Here is a 7353-nt window from a genome sequence, read left to right as displayed (position 1 = left end):
GAGTGGTGTATTAAAGTCAGCAACTATAATTGTTGAGCCTGTGATCTCTTTTTAAATCTTCTGGACGGTTGGATTTACAAATTTCACAGGTCTCTCATTAGGTGCATATATGTTTATTATGCTGACTGGTTCTTGGTCTATTGTTCCCTTAAGCATTATATAGTGCCCCTCCTTGTCTCTTGTTCTGGCCTGTATTTTGAGGTCAATTTGGTAAGATATTAAGATCACTACCCCTGATTTTTTTTTCCATTGCCATTTGCTTGGTATATTTTTCTCCAGCCTTTAATTCTCAACCTTTTTTTTAAAATCTGCAAGCTTGAGATGAGTCTCCTGCAGGCAGCAGATCGATGGGTTATGTTTCCTGAGCCAGTTTGGTTAGCCTCTGCCTTTTAATGCCTGAGTTCAGGCCATTGATATTCAGTGTTATTATATCCATCTGTGGACTCTGTGATGTCATCTTGTGTCTTTTGTGTTGGATATTGTCCTATCTACCTATCAAATCAACTTGTATTGTGTTTGTGATCTATGTTTGCCTTCTTTCCACTATTGCGCTGATGCTATCAGAAAGAGAGTGAAAGGAGAGGAAAAAGTGAGAAATAAGAAGTCACAGACTGGAGCAACAATGCCATGCAAGCTGTAACCCACTCACACACACACAACTAGAATGCATAGAGTAAACAACATTGAAAACAGTAAAGAAGAAGAAGAAGAAGAAGAAGAAGAAGAAGAAGAAGAAGAAGAAGAAGAAGAAAGAAAGAAAGAAAGATAAGAAAACAACAAAAAAGGAGAATTGAATCTGCTGGGGCTGTGGTAAAAAAGAGATAAGAGCTAGGAAGAGAGGAGAAAGGAACAAGTGAAAGAAGAACACAAAGAAAGAAAGAGATGAAAAAAGTAAGAGAAGGAGAAAGAATAAAAAAATAGATAAAGAGATAGCTGATCCCATGCTGTGCTGTGTGTAGCACTGACTTGTGTTGTGTGTAGCACTGTCTTAGGGGTCAGGCTGCCCACCAAGTGGGCAGAATTTCCCTAGGCAGAGCATAGGGGTCTGGGAACCAGCAGGAGCATGTGAAAGGAAAGAGATGGAGAAGAGAGAATCATACAAGCAGAGAGAGAAGCAAAGAGAACAAAGAAGTAGAGAGGAAAGAAAGAAAAAGAGAAGAAAGAGAATAAGGGGAAAAACTCAACTGTGTTCACTAAGATTGGCTGTGATGGTAAAGAGGGAAGAGAGAGAGAAGGAAGAAATGGAGAATAAAGAGATAGCTGATCCTTATTGCTTGAATGTGGGGCCAGAGGGGTTTAGGCCCTACCCCGCAATGGCAGGTTGGTGTGCCCTTTTAATGCAGGGATCCAGTGGTGCTGGGCAGAATTGCCCTATTTGATGAGATCACCTTATAGGTCCAACGGAGGTTTCCTCAGCAGCGCAGCATGGTGTAGATGGCTGTCACAGCTACCTTGTGTGGTGTGCAGCACTCCTATGAAGAGCAGGTTGGAGTTCCCCCTGCTATTTGAGTTGATTACCCTAAGCGAAAGATAGTGACCTGGAAACCAGTAGTGCTGTATGATAGGAAAGAGTGGGAGAGCAGAGGAGAAAGGGAAAAAGGAAAAAAAGAGGGAAAAAGAAGAAAGAGGAAAAAAACAACAACACAAACCTGAGCTCGTTGACGAGACTTGATCACCTGTCTGTGAGGCTGGAGGAGTTCCAACTCTCCCTCAAGGTAGCGGGTTGGTGTACTAATTTGATGTAGGATTCCATAGATGCTGTGTGGGATTACTTCAAAGGCAAGATCACACCAGTGACCAGGCGTCAGTTCCCACTGTGGTATTGAACACTGGAATTCACTGGTACACCTGCCTTGTGCTGTATGTAGCACTGAAGCATGGGCTGGGCTGAGGTCTTCCCACAGCCCTTTCTAGGGCCCCAGGTCAGGCAGGACCTCTCCAGCTATGTGTAGAACCATTTAGATGGAAGCTGGGCTTATTGTTCTATCTAGACTGCTGGTGTCCTACTATATCAGAGGATTTAATTTTTCATTTTCTATCCCACTGGTCAGCTAGAATAAAATCAAATTAAATTGTCTCCCACCGTATCAATCCATTTCATTGAGGATATTTCTTTCTCCTTTTCACTGAACTTCTGTTAGCACAGTGTGCACTTCCTGATAACATGTCCAAAATATGAAGTTTGGTCATCCTAACTTTTAAGGAATATTCTATTAAGGAGACTTCAAAAAATTTGTGAAAATATTGAATCAAAAGATGAAATACTGTTAAAGATACATTATTTCTGAGAACAAGTGCAATCATTATCATGATTCTTTTGTAAGGAATGAAACCATTTATTCCATACATTATGAACTGAGGGCCTTGGGAATTTAGCCATGTCAATGAAATATTTTTTAATATATTATAAGCAGAAAAAAGTCATTGTTCTTCAAATTTTATTTTTAGGCTTAGGAAACAAAAAGATGTCATAAGAAGCCAAAATAGGACTATTACTTGAAATCATAATATTTTCCCATTGAAATTCTAAAAAAATTCCCTTGTTTGATCAGAAAAATGAGCAGGATCATTGTCATTTGGAGATAGTCTCTTTTGTGAAGTTTCTCCAGGAGTTTTATTGTTATTGTTAAAGTTTTTGGTTATTTCCTCAAAACACTCTTGTAATGCAGATATTATTGCACTTTGGCCCTCCAATAAGTCAGCAAGCAAAATAGCTTGAGTGTTCCCCAAAACGGTTGCCAGGATCTTTATTCTTCACCAATTCACTTTTTTGGGAACACTTCCAACTCTTCACATTTATTGCTGTGATTGTGTTTATTTTCAGGATCACACTGTTAACATTATGTTTCATCTCCTGTGAAAATCTTCAAAGAAATGCTAGCACATCTTGATTCTACTTATTTAAAATATTCATTGAAAATATTTCTCTTCTTTTCAGTTGACCTTCTACTGTTTTGCCACCCATCAAGTAGGAAGTTTGTTCAACTTTAGTTATTCAGTCAAAATGTTGTAAGCTCCCGAGATTCATTTGCATCATCCATAGGTGAATTGAGTGCTTGGTGAATACCCTGTGACCATAATCTAGGGAAGTAGACAGTCTTGATATCAGACAGAGAGCATTGTAATATAGTTAGGCTGAAAAACTATACCTTGCTATTTGACTTTCTGTTGATTCATTTTGTATCTATTCCAATTTTTGAATATTTTCTTCTTTCTTTGTGATTGTGGTTCTTTTTTTCATTAGGTTATTGTTGTTGGGTCCTTTTTTAAAAAAATCTTTCTTTGTCTATGGATTTTGTGTATAGAGAATTCAGGGTGGGTGGATCAATGGAAACAGTAACTGAATTAATAATTACTCGGGACATGGAAGGGGAGGTTGTGGGGAAATGGGGAGTCAACATCAATGTGTACAAGAAGGAAGAAAATGTTCTAAAGTTGACTGTGGTGATGATTACACAACTCTTCATAATATGAGCTATTGAATTGTATGATATGTTCATTTTAGCACGATGAGCCTATTCCAACACAAAAGGCTGAGAGAGAAATATGGGTTAATTTTATGTAACTATAAAATAATTGCAAGCTGAAACAGTTGAGATTTCTATGGTGTTGGCTGCTCTTTCTGTAGTTGATCATTGAGGTTTATTTAGGAAAGGAATAAGACTATTTTTTTGAAATTTCGTGTGATAATTGACTGCTGTGGGCTTCATCTTCAATATCTACTAGTCTCATCTTAAAATATTTAGCTATTTGTAAACGATTATTTTCTATGGAGCATTAACAATTTTTGTTTTGGTAAAACATCAATATTTCACCATTCTTTGACTCAAGTTTTACCATAATTTTGATGTTTGCTCAATTCAGTCATTTTTAACAGAATGTATTCTTCTTTCAGAGGGACTGTTTTTGAACTAGTGTCTTACTTACACATTAGTATTAGTTTATTTCTAATACTTGGATCACAAGCTGATGGGGTTCTTCCATTGGCTTTATTGATGTCTCACATGGTTGCCTAATTTTTTAAGACAAGTCTTTAAGGCCCCCAAAACTATTCTTTCAAATAGCCTGGCACCATCAGGCTTCTTCACCACACAAACTTCACCACCAGAGGCATCTATATCTTCAGTGATCACTTCATAAGAGCAAGTATGAAGTAGTACCATATCATAAGCAGTAAATGTTCTTAGATTGGGGCTAAATTATGTGTGAGACTCCATTTCATTCATATATCCATGATTTACATATGTCTTTGGTTTACTTTTAGATGTGATTATCATTTTATGATAGAGCATTGTAAATCATCTCCTGAGGCAAAGGGTAATTATATTGATAGTGACATTAATTTAGCCAATGCATAGAATTTAAAACATTGCCTAAAAGGAAATTATACAAATACAGGCCAGTCTCAGACAACAGTAATTGAATTGTTGACTTGTACAGATTAAGCTCTTCAGTGACTGGACACACTGTTTACACAAATAACGGGGGTTGGTGATAGGGCAAAACTTTCAGTAATACTTATTCACGAAGACAGAGCCAAGCCTACCAGACTAATACATATCATAAGAAATCAAGGGAAACATTAAAGTAGTAAATATGTGGTAGTCCAGGGCCACGGTCTATGGAACACCTTTAAAACAAGAGATTTGAACAAGAGTATATGACCTCCAATTCTATAACCTGGAAACAGCAGTCATCTGCTTCTCCTCACATGAGCGCAGTTTACCCTTAGGTCCAAGAGATTACATCAGTTCCTTAGCTCTGCAATAGGTGAGTTTGAGGTAAAGTTCAATTCACTTAGTGGGATTTTCACATGGATTCCTTCTGTTGTGGCCTCTGAAGGATGCTGAATATCTTGAAAGGACAGGATCTTACGTCCCAGTAGGCTATAACACATAGGTTGGGTCACCAAGAGCTGGATGGAAACTAGCTTAAAATGCTCAATTATGATCAGTCTCTGGACATATTCTCCTTATCAATTTTCCCTCAGTCTTGTTTATTCGGTATAGCTTTCCCATGTGTATGAAGTAAGCGATAACAATAGGCTTGGGTAAAGTACCCCTTAGTCATCAGATTGTGACATTTTTGCTTTATAACAATTTTAAGAGGTCTTTTCTTCAGATCTTTATAATGCACCTTGTCCTTGCTTTTTTAACTGCTACTTCCCTGGATATTAATTGTAGATTCAAAAAACCTCATTCTTATCCCTATATCATGATGTTTCTTTTTGGTCCAAATGTGAATATTTTTGTGTTATTTATGTTAGGCTGTTTTATTTCACCGTTTTATATGAGAGAGCATTTTGCTGGATATATAATTCTTGGTTGGAAATTCTTTTCTTTTTAGTTGTATACATACCATCCCATTTCATTCGTGCCTGCTGATAAATTAGCATTGTCTAATATGTACCCATTTGTAGATAAGATTTTGTTTTCTTTGGGCTGCTTTTAGAATTCTTTTGTTTTTAATTCTATTATAGTTCATTGCGGTGAATTTCTTCTGCCATCTAGCCTGTATAAGATTCCTTGGGATTCTTGGGTGATAATCTTCTCCTCTTTCATTTTTTATGCTGTCAGATGCCATGGAGTTTGTTCAGACTCATAGAGACCCAATGGGCAACAGACTTTTATGGATTCGGAACCAACTCCATGCCAGCCAACCACAGCCATAACACACTCCTATATGGCAGGGGTTGCAATTTATCTTATCCTGCTCCCCAGAACGGGCAAAATTGATCCCATCTATAGAGAGGCCCTCTTTAAAGACTACTTGGTATGGGAACAGAATTCTGCCTTTGTATTCGTTTTTATCCTTATAATAGTAGACTCAGACAAGATTTGTCTTGTAATTATTGACTAATTTCACTTGCCATAATTGATTTACAGTTCCATTTATGTTATAAGGTCTTTTGCTTTTTCATCACTATTTTTAGAGACTCAAAGTAATCTAGTGTGAGTATGTACTTGAGTTTCTTTATTCATGCTCTTACTGATGGGCATTTAGGCTGTTTCCAGGTTCTTACTATTGTGAACATGAGGAAGTGTGATAATTGGATGATTTTATGTCAACTACACTCCTGGCTAGGGGTTGAGCCAAACCTGCCAATCAAGTAATAGCTTGATGATACCTCTTTAGAGGTGTGGCCTTTTGTATGAGACTGAGGGGCTGTTGCAACCATCTCTCTCTCTTTATTTTTAATTGGCAACCATCTCTTTCTGTCACTTCACCTTCATCCTTGGTAGGATTTCACTGGGACTCTAGTGGCTTACTCTAGGGTAAGCCTCATGTGAGCTACAACACCCTGAGATCTGTTAGTGCCTTTCCATGCTTCCAGAGACCTTGGATTCATGAGATTCTGCTCCAACAAATCTACACTAATCCCCTCCTCCCTGCTTCACCTTTCTGCATCATAGGCCTGTGTCTCCTTGGGTCTGAAGAGGACCTGCTAGCATCAAAGCTATTGTCTTAAGTTGAACAGGGTTTAAGTACCTTCTTGATGTAAAGTTGCTTCTTAATATAAAGTTCTTTCTTGTACATATTTGAGTGTCACTAGATTTATTTCTCTAACCCGCCTAGCCTAACACAGGGAGCACATGTCTATTTGTGTTCTGTCTTTTACTTCTTTGGGGCATATGCCCAGCTGAGGTCATATGATATTTCTATTCCCAGTTGTTTCAGAAAATACCTTATTGCTTTCCATAATGGTTGGACATATTCAAAATCCCACCAGCCATATATGAGAGTTACAATCTCTTTACAACCTCTTCAGTATTTGTTTTTCTCTCTTTTTTGAAATGATTTATCATTGTGCATAAGAGGTAATATTTTTTTTTTAAGAGGTAATATTTGATCATTGTTCTGATGTGCATCTCTGATAACAGCTACTTGTTAGCTGTTTGAATAAACTCTCTAACAAGTTCTTGTTCATGTCCTTTGCTCATCTTATTATTGAATAATACTATTTTTCTCTTTGAAGTGTCCCTTGTCACTGTGTCACTGCTAAAGATTTTTTTCCTAATGTGTGAGTTATCATTTCATTCTTTTGATGAAGCTTTGATTTGTTTTGCATAAGTCCCAATTTGTCCTCCTGAGATCATTGAAGATAGAGCTGCTATAGCAAAATGTGGTGAAGAAATCTGATGGTGCCAGCTTTAAGAAAAAAAAATAGCATCTGGGGTCTGAAAGGCTTGTCTCAAAACAGAGAGCTGACTCAGAGGCACCATCAAGAATATATAAGGTTGTGTCCTCAGGACCAGGGGTGACAGTGGCAATACCAGGAGGGAAGGGGGGCGTATAAAGGGGGAATTGATCACAGAGATCTACATATAACCTCCTCTCTGGGGGATGGGCAGC

This window comes from Echinops telfairi, unplaced genomic scaffold (assembly GCF_000313985.2).
Source record: "Echinops telfairi isolate 266 unplaced genomic scaffold, ASM31398v2 ScPeMD7_7469;HRSCAF=8507_1, whole genome shotgun sequence".
Classification (NCBI taxonomy): Eukaryota; Metazoa; Chordata; class Mammalia; order Afrosoricida; family Tenrecidae; genus Echinops; species Echinops telfairi.
This window is presented reverse-complemented; position numbering follows the sequence as displayed.